Source organism: Acomys russatus, chromosome 20 (genome assembly GCF_903995435.1).
Source record: "Acomys russatus chromosome 20, mAcoRus1.1, whole genome shotgun sequence".
NCBI lineage: Eukaryota > Metazoa > Chordata > Mammalia > Rodentia > Muridae > Acomys > Acomys russatus.
Window position 1 is genome coordinate 18,686,996 of NC_067156.1, and position 23,139 is coordinate 18,710,134.

The following is a 23,139-nucleotide window of genomic DNA, read 5'->3' on the forward strand; positions in this document are numbered from 1 at the left end:
TTATTGCTCCTTTCCCACCTCATCTCAACCATTTTAATTGTTTATGTGTTTGTGTACAATTGCCTCACATCTGGAAAAAGGACAGGAGCTGTAACCACAACTTAAAAGCCAATTGCTGAGCTTTAAAAAGTAAATAAAGCGTTTAAGCTGCCACATCAGGGCGAAGATATATGCAGATGTAAACAGAAGGAAATGCACACTTTAAAGCAAAATGCTTAAAATTCTTCTCCTCTCTTTAGGCACCTGCAGGCACTCTGGCTCGTGGCAGACAGTGCTAGGCATATAGGTAACACAGCCGTGACCTAGGTTTCTTTTTACCATTATTGGTACTCTAGCAGTGGATGGTCAAAGGTTTTTGCTTAAGCAAACCTACAAGCCAGGTTGATCATGATAAGGAGCCCTTCTCAATTACCACCAATGCTGCAACCTGTACTCCTGCCTATCTTGTGCATTCCTACCCTTAGTACCTAACAAGCAGATGCGCATTACTATGGTATATCTATCAGAAAATTCTATATTTTCTCATTAACCTCAATTCCAGTCTTTCAACAAAATCATAGTACAAAAAAAAAAAAAAGGCTTTATGTCAACTTACAATTTCTAGACTTTGCTGAACTCAAAATAAAAAGTTAGCATTTGCGTAGAAAGTAAAGGAAATGCAATATAATGACAGGAAATTGTAAAAGTAACTTTTATTTTCCTGAAGTAATTTTCATCTCTGCAGTCTTACTGTCTCCATCTGCTAACCTAGGTCTAGTCCTGGAAGCTTCTAGTCTCTCTACAATCTAAGCTAGGCCTAGAATGTGTTTAGCCTCTGAGACTTACTGCTGAAGAAGCTCACCCTTTCTAGGTCTTTCTGAACTCTGGCTGGCTGGTTCAACTGAGCTGTTCTGGCTCAAATGCTTCTCCAAGTTGACTGTTTCAAAACAGCTTCTGTTAGCTTCTAACTGAATTGCTCTGCTTGACTTCAACCTAACTCTAACAATGTTTTTTTTTTCTAATTTTCTGGCTCCTTCTCATTCTCTGTATCATTCTGTCTTCACTTGTGTCTAGCTTGCTCTCTTTAAACTGTCTCTGTAAAACTCTTGCAGTGCTAAAATTGCCTCTTCCTGCACAAACTGAACTGAACTCAATCATTTCTTGCACCTTCCAAGTTGCCTCTCCTCTCTGTTCTGATGAGAGTTGGGCATATGCTATTCTGTCAAGTCTTTTTCTGATTTGTCATTTGTCAGCTGGATCACAGAGACCTACAAGGTCTTTGGACATGAAAAGGGCAGCCATGTTGCTGGATTAAAATTCCTTTAAGGAAATAATGGCATCTACAGACTTCTGAAGTACCATAAGGGGCACCACATTCTCTAAAACTAGGAGAGGCTCTGGCTCCTCCATTGACCATAAACAGCATGAGGCAGAACCATTAGTTGACTCAAGTTTCTGAAGACATCCTGTTTGTGAACCTGTTTGGGGCAACAAAGTAAGAAATACATTTTCATTCAAAAAAAGAGAAAGATCACATGTGCTTAGCCCTTTGGTCTTTAACCTAAAGTCTGGCTGTATAAGGAATTATTTACTTTTCATTCCTGTACATGCATATAAGAGTTACAATGTGTATATCTAGTTTTTATATAGTATTGTGCAAGGAACCAGAAGTTTTTGTGTTGGCTAACTCATTGGGAAGGTGAAATTTTAGCTCCAAATTTCTCTCCTCTGAACAACCCTTGGGGAAAGCACTCTACTATGTAAGTGTGTGGGTTATTTGCACTGGAAGGATGGTGTTGTATACAGGGAGGTTATGGTCAGATGGTCAGCATCAATTCTGCTGAATTCTGGGCAGCCCAGTGAAGTATATAGTACCTTGTTCTTTTACATGTAGCACTGTATCCATAAGCTGAGATCTGGCAAGTGTATTTAACATGTTTATAATACCCACAACAACAAACAGCAAATAAACAGATACTTAAGAGATAATTTGCCCATTTTACTCAATAGAGGTTGCCAATCCTTGTACTCAGCACATCCTATGCTTGGTTTCTTCTCTAAATGTCCAGCCTGCCCACAGAATGGTTCTTTGACAGTTCTTGAAATCTAATGACTGAAAATTCAGGAAATATATGTCAATTTACTTAAAATAAGATTTGCTGACATGGGCTTGAGAAACCTTCCTTTTGTTTTTTTGGACAAGTGAAGTTTTCTACCAAAAAAAAAAAAAAAAAAAAAGTAACAGAACACACACCCCAGTCCAGATCTACTGAGTGGTTCTGGGTATATCTTAATGAGATGCTTTAGGAACAAGGACTGAGAAGGCAGTCTTGGAAATGAGCAAGATATGGGATGCTCATAGGTGAGGGAGGCCTATCATAGTTCCCAGAGTCCTTACAGGCTCATTTCCATCTGTCTTATTCATTCACTCTATCAGAGTTTCAGTTTAATGTTAGGAATATAACAAGAGAGCTCTGAAGGAAGATGCTCTGCAGTGATTTAAGCCCTCCCACTGTTGGTACTGATGGATTTGCCCAGCCATAGGCCTAGAGTTAATGCCAGGAGAACTTGGTTACTCAGAGCACGTATATATTTTTCTTGCAGTTATTTAGATAATATTGAGGATGGTTTCATACATTATTGGTTTAGGTTTCATATATGCTTTTCCTGTTTATAAAGGATTCATGCAACCTAGCTCACGCCTTTCTTGTCATTGTTGCAGAGGAGTAGAAATGCACTTTGTATTCTTTGTGCTCTTCAATTGTTCTTCTGGATCAGGGAACTGTAAATGAGAAAAATGACAAATGGAACTCTATCCTCCTGTCAACCTGCATGTACTTAGAGTAGAAGTCTATGATATCAGGAATTCTGGATACCAGAATTTGCACAAAGAATGTTTCTAGCAAGGGCACACAGAGATCATGAAACAAGTTCCACTTCTTAGCAGCAAACAGTGCCAGACACAGAGACTGTGGCCCAAGGCCTTCCTATCCATGTGTGCTCTGTCTGTTTATGTATACATCCATGGATGAAATGCCTTCTGCAAACATTCCACTTGACTCTGTTTTTTCTTTGTCTTCTAAAGTTGTTGAAAAATAAAAACAATGACAATAGTGGGAGGCAATCCAGACGGGATGCTAAGGGGTCTTGAACTCAGGTTGTGGAAACATGGTAATATAGAGGAACAATGAAAGCTCTGGTGAGAAATGAGCTCTCTGCAGATGTGCACCTCGATAGAGGCACAACTGGACCAGTACATGAATATATTTCCAATTTTTTCAGGGGACCATTGGACTTTTACTGACTTGAGTGTACTAGTATTTTAATCAAAACCACTAATAAAGTTGACATTGTACATTTTTTTCATAGTGAATTACAAGTACTCAGACCCTGAGGTCCACACCTAATTCACTTCTTTAATATTTGAGAGTACAATTACATTTCTATTTTTCCTTTTCTCTCTCTAATCCATTTTTTTTGCCCTTCCACCATTCATCTATAAATTCATGCCTTCTTTTTTACTAATTGTTTTTGCATGCATATATGTATATACACATACATTCCTAAATGTAATCTGCTTTATTCTATGTCTTGTTACTTATGTTTTTAGAACAGATTATTTGACACTGGACAACCCACTGCAGTGCTCTTGTTCTTCCCTGTGGAAGACCACCTCGCCCACTCACAGAAGGCCACACCTAGACCACCACTTACCTGTTTTTTGTTTGTTTGTTTGTTTGGTGTGTACTACTGAAAGGAAGCTTCATAAGTCTGTGATGCAAGGCAAGAAGGAAACTGCTTCTTAAGTGTAGCAGCAGTTTATGATAACCCAGTATTTTCTCTTTCAGTCTCAGTCTGGTTTTAAGTGTTTTCAAACATGAATAGTATATTTCCCAAAATGCAGACCAATGATACGATAAAATATATATTCATATCACAGAATGAGTAAGCTTACAGGTAGATACTTTCGCTACATGAGCGTCAATACTGGCTGTTCAATCAAGAATACTTACTTTAATGTAAATATTAAGTAAGCCCATTTGAGTGTGTGTGGAACACTGTTTTACAAGCAAATAGAAGACATTTATTGAAACTTTTAATTATTAGCTAAGGTTATGAGACACCTGACTCTGCATTTTAAAGTTGGAATGCATACACCACACATGCTCTCAGTGTGGCTTGGACCTGTATATGCTTATATCTTTGAGTTGAAGGCTGGTGAGTTCTGAAAGGCTACTCTAATTTCTAAAATTTTCACTTGCTCCATTGTCTTCCTTGGGGTCTATTTGTCCACTAAGCTTAATAATACATCTGTTATTTTATCATGGGAAAGCTAAAGATTTTAGTTCCTTCAGGAGAGATGGAAGGGAGGGAGTGGAGGAAGAAGGAAAGACACAGAGCAGGTAAAGTTAAAGTCATAAATAAGAGAAGGGGGAAAGGATAAAAAAAGAGAGAAAGAAAACTGAGGGTTTTGGAGTGCAAATGAGCAACCAGCAAACTGCTATCTGTACTGTCTGTGCCCAGAGTTCTCCCTTGATTGACATGGAAAGGGAGTAGAGTCTTAATTAAGAATCTATTTATCCATTTATTTTCAAAATGCAGGAAACAATGGTCCTCACACAGCTTTAAGGACAATTAAAGATCTGATGAAATGTATTGATTGATTCCAAATTTCCTTACCAGAGGGATTAGTTGCATTTTGGACTCTGAGAGAGGCCAAAGGAGATTGTGAGAGAACAGAGTCTTGATCTTGGGCCACGTTTGGGGTTCATTTACCCCCTTTTATTCTGCCTTCATGCTGCTATTACGATTGCTGTTCTAGCTACTCAGAGGCAGGCAGACATGCCCAGTGCTTATGACCCCACTGTGCCTCTGCCCAACAACATATACTGTACATTGTGCTGAAAAGATACCCAGTCAATAATTTAGTAAAAAACCAATCAATATATGGACATAGCATAAGCCCACAGCCAGCATATAATATAGAAATCTTGACAGCTTCTCTACTGGTGTGAAATGAAATGTATGCTGTTCGCCTTTTGATACCGCAGTAGCTCAACAGAACATGGCCATGGGTTCAAGAGTCCAGACAACAAGAATCAGTTTTTTTCTTTCTTTGGAAGCATTTTTCCCCTAGTTAGAGGTAAAGGTTGAGTTTTATCTGGAAAATTGGCAGGCGTTGTGTAGTAAGGCCGTCATAACCCTTCTCTGTATGACGAGACTCATAATTATTAATCAATTCTCTAGCATTGGCAGGCACTGAGCTAAGCCCTCGAGTTGAATCTTCCCATGACCCTTCACAGGGTACATTGCTATAATTGCCACAAAAAAAAAAAAAAAAAAAAAAAGGCAAGTAGGCATAGCAACTTGGTGTTTGGGCTCCAGAAGAAGTGAGAGAGATGCGTTCTCAAGTAGACCGCTCCAAAGTTCATTTTCTTAACAGAAATCGTTCCCTTTATCCACGACCCTGCATAGAAATCATCATATTTCACAAGGCATCGAACATCCTATAGTCACAAAGCTAGTGTTAATCTTTGAGATGTTTCTGAAGACAGGAGGAAATAAAGATATTCCATATGTAACATGAGACATGGTAAACCCGTGACTCAAATCTAGACATAAGGGTCTGCTGGCTCTGTGATTTGTACATGTTTCTTACTCCATCTGAGCTGCAGTTTTCTGACTTTTCATGCGTGTATGCCTATCTACTCAGCATCAGGAAGGCTTGTAGTATATATGAAAGCTTACATGGGCTCTCATGGATCATGTGACTATCAGTTACTATCCTTGAGGATGCAACTTAGGCTTAGAAACATTGATTGTATTACCATAGCCACAACACATACTAGCCTGGTTATAGCTCAAGGTGAGTTTCAAAGACTTTTGCCTCAGGTATATAGATTTGCCCTGCAGAGAAATAAAAGTTAAATGAGATGATTTGTCTTGATATCGGAGCACTATGCCTGGCACAGTATAATTGACCGAACAATAATAGGTCTTATTTATTGTGAAGATTATGTCTTGCATGTATTGTTCTGCATAAGAAATAAAAGGTGTTTTTTCCAAAAAAAAAAAAAATACACTATAATAATGCAAAGCAAAGTTAGAGATCTGTTGGTATTGCATTGACATTTCATGGCTCTTGATGCACTTGCTACCCTAAGTTCATGATTGTGGCCATAATGCCATCAAGAAGAAAACAGCACCTTTCTGTACAAGGATCTTTCTTCTGGGACAACCTATCCCCCAGTATAAACAATGCCCATAAGCCCAACCACAGCACACTCCCAGCATCTCTCTGGTAACCAGCTAATGTGGTTTAAAGGTATTTAAATTGTCTTCATTTGTGCCCTTGTAACTATTGTCTTGCTCCTTGTACTTCAATAAATTCTGGGAGAAAAGACAATAGCCAGGGAGCCTTTTCATCCCATCCAAATTCACCATTTCCTCAGTGAGTCCCTAGGTCAAAGTCCCGAGAGGGAAACTGAAGGGATCATCCCATAAAAACTTTCACTTCAATTGACTTCATTGGCTGTTGTTGTTGTTCAGCTGAAACTGGATCAAGTAAATAGCATTGGCAATATTGGGACATGTGGGAGAGGGGCAGACTGATAGCAATTAGCTGGGGAACCTGAGCTAAAATTGGTTCACATATGTTAGTATAAGATGCTGGAGATTGCCAGGGCAGAGCTACAAAGTTCTGCTAGCCCTTTGATGGTTCCTGCCACCTCCACACAGTTCTTTATTTGCTTGAATATCCTGATTTCTGGCTACTTGTGTGGAGCCCCAGATTGCCAAAATAAAAATGGCTTATACTCTATCCAGGCAATGTCCCTTTCTGGCCTGCCCAGGAATTCACTCCTCAGGGACCAGATACACAAGAGTCTTGCTTAGTGAACCCATTCACCAGTCTGTAGAAGGAAATGCATCCTGTCTGTTCAAGCTTTTCACAACAAGTCCACTGTACAGATCCATTTCATACAGCAGTCACCCCACCTGGGCCAAACAAGCAGTGACAGCCTGTTGCTAAAGCCAGGAGTGTTTCCCACATGTTTTCTTTTTTAATTTGTCGACCTACACTGTCTCACTGCTCCTTGAAGATGATATAAAAAGTCAGAGCCCAGGGAGCTCCCCATTGGAGGCAGTTGCTGGCAACTGAAAGGGCCAATTAGCAGGAGTCCCCAGTGCAACATCTCTGCTCCCCTCCTGGCTTGCTGAGGAATCATAAATTACCCATGCTGAGACAGACTTGGAGACCTTGGACATCTGCTCCCAGCTCTTCAGATACCAGTACAAACAGGTGCCTCCCTGAGAGAGGACCTGCAGGACCTACACTAAACCTGAAGTGGAAAATAAATGCCTAAGGAGACCTCAGGCAGTTGCAGAAAACTCTAAAGGGGGTGAGTCTGCTAGGGACTGCTGATCTGTAGAAAAAGATGGTTCTTTATTCAAGGAGCAAGGATTGGAAGAAGCTAGAAATGAGACCAAAATAAAGAAGGTGGAGAAAAGAAAAACAGTAGAAATGGAGGGGGGAAGAAAAAGGAGGGTGGGAAACAGAACATGAAAAGGGAAGAGAGATACTATCAAAACAGAGTGAAGGAGAGAGGGAGAGGAATGAAGGAGCTAGAATTTGTGAAATGAAGGAGGAGAGATAGAGGAAAGAAGAGGGAAAGGAGATTCAAGAAAAGAAAGTGAGGAAAGAAAAAGGAGCATTAGGAGGAGGAAGAAGGGAGTATAGGATGTAAAGAAGAAAGTAAATCTGCATTATATTGTTGTTTGCCTCGGCAGGTAAATTCAGATGTTTGAGGCATTTTAGGTTTGCCAACTGATATTTGTCTTAGGGACAAATAAACAGGCAATTAGATGTAGAAACTGGAAAGATGACTCAGCCCTTACAAGCATGTATTGTTCTTGCAGTGGACCCAGATTTTGTGTCCAGCAATAACCTCTTTCATTATATATAAATTTATGACATATTTCTATTAGGTAGGAGTAGCATTCATCTAACCTAGGACTACTAAGAAGCCAATGTGGACATGCTCATGTGTCTACTCACATTATCTTAAGAATTTAGTTGCTGTCACTAATATTTCCCACCTGTGCCTTCACTGTTGCTGGGAGTGCGATTCACTCAGGTAGGGGCAAGAAGAGAGAAAGAGAATTATCAAAGACAGTCATGTGTGTAGGTAAGGGAAAGCTGTGCATGGCACTGGTAAAGTGGGTCCTCTTTAAATGTGGAGAACTCACTGACAAATAGCCAAACTGTTCAGTGTTTGTCAGAAGTTTAAAAAGCAAAGGGGTATTTTTGATTGATTAATTAATTAATTATTCACTTTACATCCCCATCCTAGTCCCTCCCTCCTCTCCTCCTGTTCCCATCCTCCCAACTTCTTCTTCCTATCCCCTTCTCCTACTCCTCGGATAAGGGGAGCCTCCCCCCCCCCCACCAACTCACCCAAGCATATCAAATAGCATCAGGACTTAGCATATCTTCTTCTCCTGTGGCCTGGAAAGGCAGCAACACCAGGGGGAAGCAATTAAAACTCAGACAACAGAGTCCATGTCAGAGACAGCCCTCTCTCCCCTTTCTAGGAGACCTATATGTTGGCCAACCTACACATCATCTATGTATGTGTAAGGCCTAGGACAAGTTCATCCGTGGTCCTTGGCTGATGCTCAGTAAACTCCCCCTGGACCCAGGTTAGTTGGCTCTACTGATCTTCTTGTGGTGCTCCTGTACCCTCGGGGTCCATCTATTCCCTGCCTCCCTGACTCTCTCATTCTTCCACAAGACTCCCTGTGCTCTGTGCAATATTTGGCTGTGAGTCTCAGGATCTATTTCAGTCCACTGTTGGTTAGAACCTCTCAGAGAACAGCTACGGTAGGTAACTGTCTGCAAGCAAACGAGAGTATTGTCAATAGTGTTGGGGGCTGACTCTCTCTCACATGAGGTGGGTCTCAGGTTGTGCCAGGCATTGACTGGACAGTCTTTCTATCTCTGCTTCGTATTGATCCCAGCACATCTTGTAGGAAAGATAAACTTTGGGTTGAAGTTTTTGTGGGTGGGTTGGTGTTCTCCTCCCTCCACTAGAAGTCTCATCTAGGTAGAGAGTGGACTCTTCAGTCTCCAATGCCCCTGCTACTAAGAGTCTCAGCTAGAGTCACCCCTACATCATCCCAGGAGCCTAACCTGTCATAGGTATCCAGCCTTTCTCAGAGATGTCCCTACTGCTCAGAGTTTCTCTTCTCTCTTCAAGCTCTCTGCCCTCCCATGCCCTCAACCAAGTCTGATTTACACTCTCATTTCTCTCTACGCTCAGTCTCCAGCCCTGTTCTCTCCTTCAACCACGTCCACTGTCTATTTTCTTTCCTCTTCTGGATGATATTTAATTATCTTCCCTTACCCTCCCCCCCTTGTGGCTTATCTTCTTTGGGTTTGTGAATTGTAGTATGGTTATCTGTACAATATGGCTAATCTCCACTTCTATGTGAGTACATATCATGTGGGCCTTTCTAGTTCCACCCATTTTCCTGTGAATTGCGTGATTTCCTCATTTTTAATAGATGAGTAGTATTCCATTGTGTAAATGTACCAATTTCTTTATCCATTCTTTGGTTGAAGGACATCTAAGTTGTTTCCAGTTTCTGGCTATTAGTAAAGTTGTTATGAATATGGTTGAGCAAATGTCCTTTTTGTATGGTGGAGCATTTTTCAGGTATATTCCCAGGACTGGTATGGCTGGATATTTTCCCAATTTTCCAATTTTCTGAGAAAGTACCAGATTGATTACTAAAGTGGTTTTACAAGTTTGCACTCCTACAAGCAATGGAGGAGAGTTATCCTTGCTCTACATCCTTGCCAGCATGTGCTGTCACTTGAGTTTTTAACTAATGATGCTGAGCATTTGTTTTAGTGCCTCTTGATGATTCAAGATTCCTCTGCTGAGAATTCTCTGTTTAGCTCTGTACCCCATTTTAAAATTGGATTATTTGGTTTGTTCATGTTTAATTTCTTGAGTTCTTTATATATTTTGGATATTAGCCTTCTGTCAGATGTAGGGTTAGTAAAGATTTTTCCCAATATGTAGGCTGCCATTTTGTTCTATTTACAGTGTCCTTTGCCTTACAGAAGCTTTTCAGTTTCAAGAGTTCCCATTTATTAATTTTTGATCTTAGTACCTGAGCTGTTGATGTTCTGTTTAGGAAATTGTCTCCTGTGTCTATGAGTCCAAGGCTTATCTCCACTTTCTCTTCTATTAGATTTAGTGTATCTGGCTTTATTTTTAAATCTATGACCAACTTGGACTTGAGCTCTGTGCAGGATCATAAATATGGATCTATGTGCATTTTCCTACATGCAGAGATTCAGTTAGGTCAGCACCATTTGTTGAAGATGCTTGTATAGTTTTGTCTCCTTTGTAAAAATGTGTCTGTGGGCGTGTGGGTTTATTTCTGGGTCTTTTATTCAATTCTATTGATCACTGAGTCTATATCTATGCCAGTACCATGCAGTTTTTATTACTATTGCTCTGTAGTACTGCTTGAAGATAGGGATGGAGCTATCTCCAGAAGTTCCTTTATTGTACAGGTTTGTTATATCTATTCTGGTTTTTGTTTTGTTTTGTTTTGTTTTTCCATATGAAGTTTAGACTTATTTTTTCAAGTTCTGTAAAGAATTGTTTTGGAATTTTGATGGGAATTGCATGGAATCTGTAGATTGCTTTTGGTAAGATGGCCATTTTTATTATGTTAATCCTACAGATCCATAAGCATGGAACAACTTTTGATCTTCTGATATCTTTTTCAGTTTCTTTCTTCAGAGACTCAAGATTCTTGTCATAGAGGTATTTTACTTGTTTGGTTAGAGTTACACTAAGAAAGTTTATATGTGTGGCTATTGGGAAGGGTGTTGGTTCCTTAATTTCTTTCTCAGCCCATTTATCATTTGTATAAAGGAGGACTACTGGTTTTTGTTGTTGTTGTTGTTGTTGTTTTGTTTTGTTTTGTTTTAAGTTAATTTTGTATCCAGCCATTTTGCTGAATGTGTTTATCACGTGTATGAGTTCTCTGGTAAAACTTTGGGCTCACTTATATATGCTATCATATCATCTGTGAATAGTAATATTTTGACTTCTTCCTTTCTAGATTGTATTTGCTTGATCTCCTTTAGTTGTCTTATTTCTCTAGCTAGGACTTTAAGTACTATGTTGAACAGATATGGAAAGAATGGACACCCTTCTGTTTTCCCTTATTTTAGTGGAATTGCTTTCAGTTTTCTTTCCATTTAATTTGATGTTGGCTATCAGCTTGCTGTATATAGCTTTTATTATGTTTTGGTATGGGCCTTGTATCCTTTATCCTTCCAAGACTTTCATCATGACAGGGTATATGATTTTGTCAAAGGTGTTTTCTGCATCTAATAAGATGAACATATAATTTTTCAGATTGTTTATATGGTAGATTACATGAATAGATTGTCATATGTTGAACCATCTTTGTATCCCTTGAATGAAGCCCTCTTGGTCATGGTGGATAATGTTATTAATGTGTTCTTGGATTCAGTTTCTGAGTATTTTATTGAGTATTTTTGCATCGGTATTTATGAGGGAAATTTGTCTGAAATTTTCTGTTTTGGTTGAATCTTTGTGTGGTTTAGGTATCAAGGTAACTGTAGTCTCAGAGAATCAGTTTGTCAATTTTTCTTCAATTTCTATTTTATGAAATAGTTTCGAGGAATATCGGTATTAGCTCTTCTTTGAAAGCCTGGTATAATTATTCATTGAAACCATCTGGTCCTGGACATTTTTTGGTTGAGAGACTTTTAATAACTGCTTCTACTTCCTTAGAGGTTATAAAACTATTTAAATTGTTAATCTAATCTTGAATTAATTTTGGCAAGTGAAATCTATCAGTAAAATTATTTATTTCCTTTAGATTTTCCAATTTCGTGGGACACAGGGTTTTGCAATAAGTCCTAATGATTCTTTGGATTTCCTCAGTGTCTATTGTTATGTCCTCCTTTTCATTTCTGGTTTTGTTAATTTGGATACTATCTCTCTCCCTTTAGTTAGTTTGGCTAAGGGTCTGTTAATCTTGTTGATTTTCTCAAAGAACCTGCTCTTGGGTTCATTGATTCTTTGTGTTCTCTTAGTTTCTAAGTTATTGATTTCACCCCAGACTTTATTTCCTGCCATCTACTCCTCTTTGGTGTGTTTGCTTCTTTTTGCTCTAGATCTTTCAAGGGTGCTGCTAAGTTTCAAGTATGGGATCTCTCCAATTTCTTTATGAAGGCTCTTAGTGCTATGAACTTTCCTCTTAGCGCAACTATCATTGTGTCTCATAAGTTTCAGTATGTTGTGCCTTCATTCAGCAAGAACTAAGAAACAATCAGGAATAATATAAATGCTACATTCACAGTGTTTTGGCTATTTATATTTGGCAGCTGTGAAGAAAAAAAAATTTTTCCCATCTAGGTGTGTCCGAAATCCTGAATGTAAACCAATATCCTTCATATTTCACGTCTATCAACTTAAAACTTCTATGAAGACCTGAAAACATCTTATCCCCTAAACAACTAAGCTTAATTGTAAAACTAAACTATTTTGTCTTCAACTCCATCAGAGACTTGAAAAGGAATAAAATTAATTACCTGAGTATACAGGGAGTAAAAGATAGCAGCCTCCCAAATGAAAAGATGACAGAGAGAGTTGGGTATCTGAACAGTCACCCAAATTTCTCTATAATGTTGGAGCATCATCTTCAGCCTTCTGGGCCAATATATCTGACAGACATATTTGTGAGGCAGAAACTATTGAGAACTTGCTTACCCTGTCTTGACACAGTTTGGCAGTTGACTCTGCCTGCATACAGGCTTGTTCATTTTTAGGCAAAATTCTGTCTGTGGCAGACCAGGACATTTTGCCCACTGGCTGGTTTGCCACATTTGAAGCTAACCTTTGTCTTTTTATTGAAGAATTGAAGTCATTAATTTTGGGACACAGTAATGACCAATGATTGTTGATTCATGTGCAAAGGAATATTTTTAAATACAGGTAAGTTCATGTTCAATTATAAGTAAAAAACAGCAGATAATACAGAAACAATAAATACAAATTAAGCATATATATGAGACTTTTTCTAAATCTAAAAATTTACTCTCATCAGTGTCTCTGTTCTTAAATTATGCAATTTCCTTGGAACAACTTCTATAACTGAAATTACTAGAATAAAATTTAGTATTCTTTAAAGCTTTGATACATGCCATTTGAGGTAAGTGTACTGATTGACATTTCCATAAAAAAATATTTCTTTTCTTCTTCATTGTTGCTGATGTTTAGAAGGGTAGAGCTAACAGGCTTTCTTTTACATCTCAGGGCTTGTAGAATATATCTTACTCTATAGATGGCCAATCTCTTCAATATGGCTTGTAAAAGACAACATCAACAACAACAACAAAACACTATAACCCACTGTGAAGGAATAAGAAGCAAAACAAGATTCAAAAAGAAACCAGATGGATGGGAGAATGACCAAACAGCGAGCAAATCACTTGTCGATAATGTTTTCTCAGAAATGTGAACCCCAAGGGGGAAGAGGAGATGACTGTAGGAACAGGGAGCCTGTGGCTGCAGGGAGAGTTGTCCCTCACTTGTTCTGCATGTGTCTCTAGTGTGAGATGTGGGAAACCAAGGTGAAAACTCCAGAGTGTGAAGGTGATAAAGTATGGTGAGGTGATGGGAAAGAAGATGGTCAGATGGTCTACCAGGAAGCCAGCCTATAGGAAGGGTGGTTACAGCTGAACTCAGAGGCTTACCATGTACTGAATTTTTAAACAACAGGGAAAAGCAAGCTGGCATAAGTTTGGTTAACAAGGTTTTTTTTTAACTGAATTTAGGACAAAACAGTTCAATTTGTCACTTTTGAGGTCGAGTCGATGCTTGGAAGGTCTGTGTCTGTCTTTGTCTTAGGTAAACAGGAGAACTGTCCAGGAGTTATGTGTGAAATAATGGAAAGTGCTTGTAGCAGAAAGCTGTGCAGAATGAGATGAGTAGGTAAAGCATTTTATTTACTTTTTTTTCTCAACAAGATTCACTCAAAATTCACCACTGTGAGGAAAGGGAGCTTTCTTAACTGGATTATCTAGCAAACATTTCTTGCAAAATATATTGGCTAAATGAATAATTTTAGTCTACACACATCGTCTTTATGTTTAATGATTGTTTTGCATTCTTATAATACTTTTGATTTTTCTCTTTTGATAAATAAACATTATTTTATCCATTACTCAACATATTGTCTCCATAACTTGGCAAGTGCAGGTTTAGCTTTGCATTATAATAACATCTATTTTTAATTTCTAAAGTACAGATTTTCACTTTGGACTCTGTTTTCCTCTATTATTGCTTTGTGTAATGGATATTGATCATTAAAAATTTATTTAATAGTCCAAATGATTTGTCATAGATACTTTTAAGGAATTATGAGGGAAGCCATACACCATCAGGTAGTGAATGAGAGTGAAATTGCAGTAACTTGAAAAATGGAATTATATGTCAGAATACATATCTAACTGCCTGGAAAGAGGCATAAATTAAGAAATTGCCTCAGGAATTCAAGGAAATTCAGCAGATGAAAATATAGCATTTCTACTCTAAGGAGAAATGATTGATTATTCAATAAATGATATTGAGGAATATAATTATACATTTAGAAAAAATGAAGCGCAATTTATGCCCTAACTGAGCAGCTTGTATCCTGCTAGGAAAACACAAACTAATAAATAAGACGCTTCTATGCAATCCAGAGCAAATAATACAGCAAAGCGCTGGGTCGAGGTGGTCACAAACTACAGTGACATGTGTCACAAAAGATTCTTTTTCTGTTCTCTTTTCTTTTCCTCCTGGCTTCTCCCTTCTTCTCCTCTTCCTCCATACCTCACCCTCTTTAAATCAGTATTTAAAGCAGTATATTTTGTGAAGAGGAGAATCATAGTACTAGCTCACGTATTTGAATTACTGTAAGGGCCCTAGAATTATTTCATTTGTTTGTCATTAGCAGAGCATCATGCTTAAAAGATGGTCCCACAGTCTTCAGACAGAACACTTCTAATTCTTATGGCTCATCAGCCCCCCAGAAAGGACATTTTTTTATTCACATGGACCACTATCTCTTCCTAAGGGTCACTTTTCATCTTAATGGACCATCAGTCCTGAGGAGAGCTAACTGGCACCCCCATTTCTAGGTTATTTCACTTTATTCAAAAAAACAAAGTCCTATGTAATAAGCATCATGGCCATTATTAACAGCAGGTAATTGTCATTTCCATGTAAATGGTATTTGATTTCATTGATTCAACCAATACAGAAAAAAACAGACAGTCGCTTTCCCTCTGGTACAGTGCTATTATTAGCAAATGAGAGGTGTAATGCCTCTGTACTACCCTGCTCAAGTAAGGTGTTCCTAGCTACATAATGGCAAATGATCACAGATGATCATACACTGATTTCCTACTCCATATTCTCTCCATCTTCCTGCCAAGCCTATCACAGCTCTGCTAAACTTATCTCAATAGAGTTCTCCAAGCATCCCACCACAGGTTAGCATTCATGTGCCTTTGTTCATGAGTTTTGTCGCCAGCAGAATGTTCATCTTTTTTTTTTCCCTTGAACTTGACTAAGTCCTTTCAATCCTTCAAGCTCCTCTGAGTTCTTGTCTCTGCTTTGAGGTGGTCCTCATATTTTAATTTATCTTCATTCAAAGTCATGTAGCACAGATACTTCTTTTTTTTTTCCTTTTTTTTTATTAATTTATTCTTGTTACATCTCAATGTTTATCCCATCCCTTGTATCCTCCCATTCCTCCCCCGCCCCCATTTTCCCATTATTCCCCTCCCCTGATACTTCTAACCATATTATTCCAACTCCTAATCATGAGTTGTTATATTTTGCTGTTTAGTTTGATGGTTTGCTTTCAGACCATGAGTTCCACCAATGCACAGACAGTGTACATCTTTGCATTTTTCTCTAGAGGCACATGGTATATATTTAGGAAAAAACAGCAAGAAAGTTAGTTGTTAACATCATTCATTACAGGGAATAACAGGTCCTTTAAGTTGGATTTGGCAAGGATTCCAATGTAGGAAAATGAGCCAGCATCACCTGTAGGCTTTTTGCTTGATTAACAAGCATACCGAAGTCATAGTCTGGTGGTGACACCTTGCTATTTTTGAGTCTCACATAACCTCTGGCCATGCCTCCTCCTTAGCTCCAGTAGGTCATCTGAGGGGAACATATCTTTCCTACAATAGTCATCATAACAGTAAGTCCAAAACAGGTAACATGAACTTAGTGGTATCACAGAGCAGAGAAAATTAGACAGAAGAAAAGTGTAACTATGTGTGAAAACTCAGCCATGTTCTCTTCCCAATGAGAAATACCTCCCATGACTACTATTTGGAGGCAAGAATGAGACAAATTATGGAGAGCTTAGTTACCTTTTGAGCATTCTGCTATAAGTTTACTGATGTGTCTCCTTAGCATATCCAAACAGACTTGGCCAACAGGGTCTCCCAACATCCCTCAGTCCTTACCAGCAACAGAGTCCTCCTGGCTAACACTCTCCTACCCTCTACGCTAAATTCTCCAGCCCAGCTGCTGGGATTTCCTGTCCCCAACTGCTCTTCCCTATATGATTTAATTATTTTGGTTATCTGGTCCTTTTTGTGTTTTACCCTCCTGACCTCTTGGTTTGGCTCTCTCCTCTCCCCTCTCTCCTCTCCCTTCTCCCCTCTCTCCTCTTCTCTCTTTCCTTTCCCTTCTCCTCTCTCCCCTGTCTCCTCTCCCCTCTCCCCTCTCTCTCTCTTCACATGGCTCAGGGTCATGTTCACTCTGTACTCACCCAGCTGTCTCTGCCTCTGGCTATGCTCTCCCTTTTATCTACAATAAACTTTCTATTTCACCATACCTAAGGAGCACTCATGTCTTTCCATTTTTATTTCTTTTTTTTTCCCTCCATTCATAAAATGCATTTCTTTTAAAATGTAGTCCTTTTTTTCTCTTTTTTCTTTTCCTTTTTTAAAATTTTTATTATTAATTTATTCTTGTTACATCTCAATGGCTATCCCATCCCTTGTGTCCTCCCATTCTTCCCTCCCTCCCCTTTTCCCCTTATTCCCCTCCCCTATGACTGTTCCTGAGGGGGATTACCTCCCCCTGTATATGCTCATAGGGTATCAAGTCTCTTCTTGTAACCTGCTGTCCTTCCTCTGAGTGCCACCAGGTCTCCCTGTCCAGGGGACATGGTAAAATATGAGGCACCAGAGTATTTGAGAAAGTCATATCCCACTCTCCACTCAAGTGTGGAGACTGTTCTGACCATTGGCTAGATCTGGGTAGGGGTTTAAAGTTTACCGCCTGTATTGTCCTTGGTTGGTGCCTTAGTTGGAGCAGGACCCCTGGGCCCAAATCTGCCTACCATAATGTTCTACTTGTAGGTTTCTAGGACCCTCTGGATCCTTCTACTTTGCCATTCTCCCATGCTTCTCTCATCTAGAGTCCCAATAGGATGTCCTTCCCTCTGTCCCAGTTTCGAAATGATCATAATGAGTGAGTTAACCCAGAAGCAGAAAGACTCAAATGGTATATACTCACTTATATCTGCATACTAGCCCAAGGGGCATGTCCCACAAAAATGTAGTCCTTTTAACCAAATGGAAGATCATTAACTTTCCCCCCCATGCTCATACATAAAAGCTATACCATTTTACTCCACATTAATTACAATTTGTTACCAAAAAGTGTTCAATGAGCTTTGCCCTTTGTGTACTCTTGTGTACTAAAAAATAAAACAGATAAATTTACCTTGTTATGCAGAAATTCTATTTCTTAGTATATACTCAAAATAATTGGTATGGGGAAATTTGGACACACTGTTATATATCTAAGTGGCATTGTTAATAATAGCCAAACAGAATCAACCAAAGGGTCCATAACTGAAGCATAGATAAACAAAGTATGATCCATGCATATGGTGAAATATTATTCCATGTTAAATGTCAACTAAATATTTTATGTGATAGCAAACAAAATTTGAAAGCATGATAAGATTTACTCTTAGAGGCACATATTATCTGGTCCCACTTATACAAGCTACCTAAAATAGACTAAAATAGGAAAGTTAATCTGGACAGGACCAAGCTTAAAATGTTTCTAAAATTACAAGATCAGAGTAATGAGTATATAATGCATATAAATGAGTAGTAGTGGTGATTGCACACTATAAATGGATTAAATGCATCTGAGTTAGGCACATGTGAAAAAGTTTTAAATGGTTAACCTTACATTAAGTACTTATAATGCAACAAAAAATGTTCATATGAAGGTTGTTTTATGCATTCTAAAATTCCATTTGGATATTCCTACTTGTTCATTTTCACTTTCTTTAAATACATTCAAGCCATACCACAGGATCCTTATGAGTCTTCTTACTTCCCAGGTAGAAAATGTGTAGCCCTTGGTCTAAGTCCTGGTGATTCTAGGACATGTGACCTTTTGAAATCTCAGTTACACCACTACTCACACCTTCCACACCCTCTTCTGATGCCCAGTTTAAGGATGGCTCTCATGGATATATGAAAATCGAAACAGTTGTACTAGATTGGTAAAAATGATGGTATTGTGCAGAGAAATAAAGATTTTTGGAGACCTCAGCCTTAAGTAGGACGTCAGTATTGTAGCTCTCTCTTCAAGAATCAGAAATCTATGGAGAAGAAAAGGTTGTTATGACCAAGGATGGTAAATGGCATCATTCAAACCAGATTTTCCAGACACAATAAGGTAGATGCAGATATGAACCACAGAGATTGCGGGAACATGCACAGGACCTGCATAAGATCAAGACAGAAAACTCCCAAGGATGAGTACCTAGTATAAAGTCCCACCCCTAAATAAGGTATCTGTTGGCATTTGACTGCGGTTAGGTGATAGAGAGTCAATTTTCTTCACTGGGATTACAACAGGCACATTAACCACACTCCATGGAAAGTCCCACAGCTATTACAAACTGGATGCCAAGGTTCTCTCTTCTTTTTAAAGAGTGACAAAGAACATGAAGTTGGGATCAGCACTAGGAAGAGTTTAGGAAAGGGAAAATATGATCAAAATATATAAAAATCCTCCAAGAATGACTAAAATACATAAAATTTTAGAAATAAAATGATACAACTTCAAGTTTAATGAGACTGTTATAAAATTATCTCATAAAAATAATCTTTTATCTATTATGATCAAAGTGTCATAGATTTACCTCTCCTTGGTAATTCTACATCCCAGCCAACTTCTGAGAAACTTATATTCAACATGTAAGTTTATGTTTAAGTCTATTATCATCATCATCCTCATCCTCATCATCATCATCATCATTTATTGTTGTTACTCTTTGGAGGTTGTTGAAAATGTCATTACACTATTTATTTCTTTGGGGTGTGAGGATCAGGAGCACTTGGTGGGGCGGGTCCATTTCCTCTTCACCACCACAGGCTTTTCTGGCTTCTCAGGATAGCACTGCCCCTGCTGATGTCTACCATGCACACGTCAGGGCAGTACTTGTTCTTGCTGATCGTGTAGCTGATGTTGCTGTGGGTTGCCTGAGCATTCTTGTTGATAGTAGTATTCATGTAAGAAGTGGCTGGTTTTTGATGACCCGATTTTGTGTTTCAAGACCACCACGATCCCCTTGCCATCTGTTGGAAAACCTTGCTGTTTGATGCTGCAGTCCACCCTGTCAGACAGCTCTCTGGAGCTCATTGCAGAGTGGAGAACTCTCTTTCTCAGCAGGGGCCTTTTCTCTCTGCCTGAACTCATCTAGAGCACAACCCCCACTCCTGAGAAAAATCAGGAAACCCATGGGCAAAGTGCATGTTCAACTTCCTTTCTCCTGATAAGAAACTGGAATGTAAGACATTTCCCATTCCTTAAGGCCCAGCCAGCAGTATATACCTACCCTGGGAACACTTTACTTATTCCCCAAAGAAATGTATAACTCTTGTTCACCCCAAATAAAATTGAGTTGTCTCACTGATGGTGCTCCTGGAAGTCAGCCATTGTTGTACTGGGGAGTGGGGTGGGGTGGGGCTCTGTTCCTTTGCCCTCTTGGACCAATATCAGCCAATGATTCCTGGGGAAAGGGAGGATCATAGCCATTGGCTGCAGGCCCGCCTCCCACAGTCTTGAGCTGCATCAGCTTTCAGATTACTGGGCTCAGTGCTCTAAGATTGCTTATTCCTCTTGATCAGGAACCTGGAGCAGTTCTGAACAACCATCCAGTGCAGATGTTCAGACATGTCGGTGACTCTTTTCTCTATCTAAGTCAATTATTTTTATTCCAAATAAGTGGTAATTAACTGTTAAATATTTGTATAATTAATGTGCAGTAAGGTCTTCGATGACTCAACCAGACAAGTCTATCATGGTGACATTGCCTGATAATCGGAACAAGTTTATATTATTTGTTTCATTTTACAGATAAACATCAAACATTCATTCTCAGAGATAATTTATGACTCTCATTACCTTAATCAGTTTTCTCTCACAAGTAGGAGCTAAACTGATGGTACTTTCAGTGTAGGTGCACTGGAAATAACCCTTTAGTACAAGCTTCTAGATTTCCACTGATTTTCAGGGAAAAAATGAAGCCAATTGTTCTCTTATAATCATTGAGTGGCTTTTATTCACCACTATTAAACACTATGCTAAATCTTACAGCAGAAACGCAACTGATTATAAAGTGGAATTTGCTATAGACACTAATTTGACTTTAGATAACTAGCTATTTATCCATAGTGTTAATTTTGAAATTCCATTAACTTAATATGACTCCAAGGAGTAACTATGAAGACAATATATGTGGATAGTAAAAACTTACAAGAGCTCATTTCAATAAATAATTTTTTTGTGTGTTTGAAAGGAGACATTATCATCAGCCACAGATATACAATAGGAGAGGGAGTATGAAGGAGGAAGAAAGGCAGAGATTTCAATTAAGGAAAAATAACAGTCCTAACAAATTAAACAATAACATCATGACACAGGGCAGCAAGCTTATGTTATTAGGCGTAAATGGAATCTATCCCCGAAGCCTCTTAAAACATACTAGGGGAGACAAAACAGCATGGACAGGAAAGTTGACCCTTTCTAATTACTCTGCAGTTCCTAACAAAAGAAATCTCATGAGAGGCAAGGCAAAAAAAAAAAAAAAAAAAAAAAAAAAAAAGGAGAAGAAGAAGAAGAAGGAGGCTTTGTTAAATTCTTCTGTATTTGCATGGCACTTTGAATGTGGGTTGGGATTACACAAGTATGGAGGAATACAATGAATCCCAAGGGCATGACACATCAGGAGCTTGCCGCACCCAGACCAGCATGGCTGAAGGTAATTAGATCACAGAGCTAAGGGAGAAAGTAAACCCCTATTGACTAGGGTAGCAGGGAGTCAGGAAGACCATTGGCAGGGGTCCTATGGCCATGGATATCTCTGAGTACAGAGGACTTTTTCCTTCTGCATGATTGCCATCTCAGGACAAAAGATCTGCTACAACAGAGAAATACGAAGAGTATAGGAAAGAAGGCCGAGAAAGCGTACACTATGGCTATGAACGGATGGATAGTCTCTCATGGCCTGAGCTTCCCACCTATGTGGAAGAGACCGATTTCTTTAACAACGTCAATATTTTACTTAATTGTATTCTCCAGTGGAGAACGGTACAAACCTTGAGTCTAAGCCTAAGTCATTCTTTTCATTATTTATTTATTTATTTATTTATTTATTTATTTATTTATTTTTTTTTTGCTTCTGTTAGTTTACATTTTTAGTAATAAAGAGAACTTTTTTTTTAATTAATTTATTCTTGTTACATCTCAATGTTTATCCCATTCCTTGTATCCTCCCATTCCTCCCCCCCCCCATTTTCCCATTATTCCCCTCCCCTATGACTGTTCCTGAGGGGGATTACGTCCCCCTATATATTCTCATAGGGTATCAAGTCTCTTCTTGGCTACTTGCTGTCCTTCCTCTGAGTGCCACCAGGTCTCCCCCTCCAGGGGACATGGTCAAATGTGAGGCACCAGAGTACGTGAGAAAGTCATATCACACTCTCCACTCAACTGTGGAGAATATTCTGACCATTGGCTAGATCTGGGAAGGGGTTTAAAGTTTACCTCCTGTATTGTCCTTGGCTGGTGCCTTAGTTTGAGCGGGACCCCTGGGCCCAAATCTGCCTATCATATTCTAAAATCTACAAATAACTCTGAATTTTAAAACATTTTTAGAGTTAGGCCACAAAAAGTATACAGCAATTGCTCATCCAATATCAAGTGTTCACCGCTGAAAACAGATCTATAAATCAGATTATACAGATGGAATTGATTGTATTTAGGAATATATATATATATATATATATATATATATATATATATGCATGTAACAACAGTTAATAAATACAGAGGCCAGAAATTTAAAAGAGAACAAAGAGGAGTTTTGTTTGGAGGAAAAGAACAGTGGTTGTTTTGAGGAAGAATGGTAAGGAAAAATAATATAATTACATTACAATCTCAAAAGAAACTATATGTATATATGTGTGTGTGTGTCTAACATATATATGAATATATACATACATATATAGGTAAAGCCATGTTATAATGGCTAGCATGTATTAATACATGCAGGGGACTAGCTAATAATTCTAAGTATTTCTATGTAAACTTTGACCTAATTAGGACAAAATTTTTCATGAAGTTATAATCTTTACTTTTCAAATAAAGCTAGGGCTAGAATGAAAGCCTGGGGATTCTGCTTTTAGCCCATGCTGGTACCCACCAGACAACGTAGCCACAGAGTCAATAAAGCAGGAAAATCAATACCAACTGTCAAAACACAGACACTCTAAGAACCAAGTGCAGCTCAGTGACAACTAGAAAGGCAAAGGCTTCTAAACACTGTTCTCCTTGCCATACTCTTGATTGGAGGTCTCCCTAGTGCATGGATACACACACACACACACACACACACACACACACACACACACACACACACCTGTAGCAAAGGAAAGTTATTGGATAGAATACACTAGACATACAGGGTTTAATTGGAAACTTTTTTCAGAGTTTTGAC

General features: G+C 38.7%; 1 pseudogene; it reads right to left on the reverse strand.

The window, feature by feature from the left end:
* Positions 1-19,466: 19,466 nt before the first annotated feature.
* On the reverse strand, positions 19,467-20,317 carry LOC127204627 (60S ribosomal protein L28-like; annotated as a pseudogene).
* Positions 20,318-23,139: the final 2,822 nt, after the last annotated feature.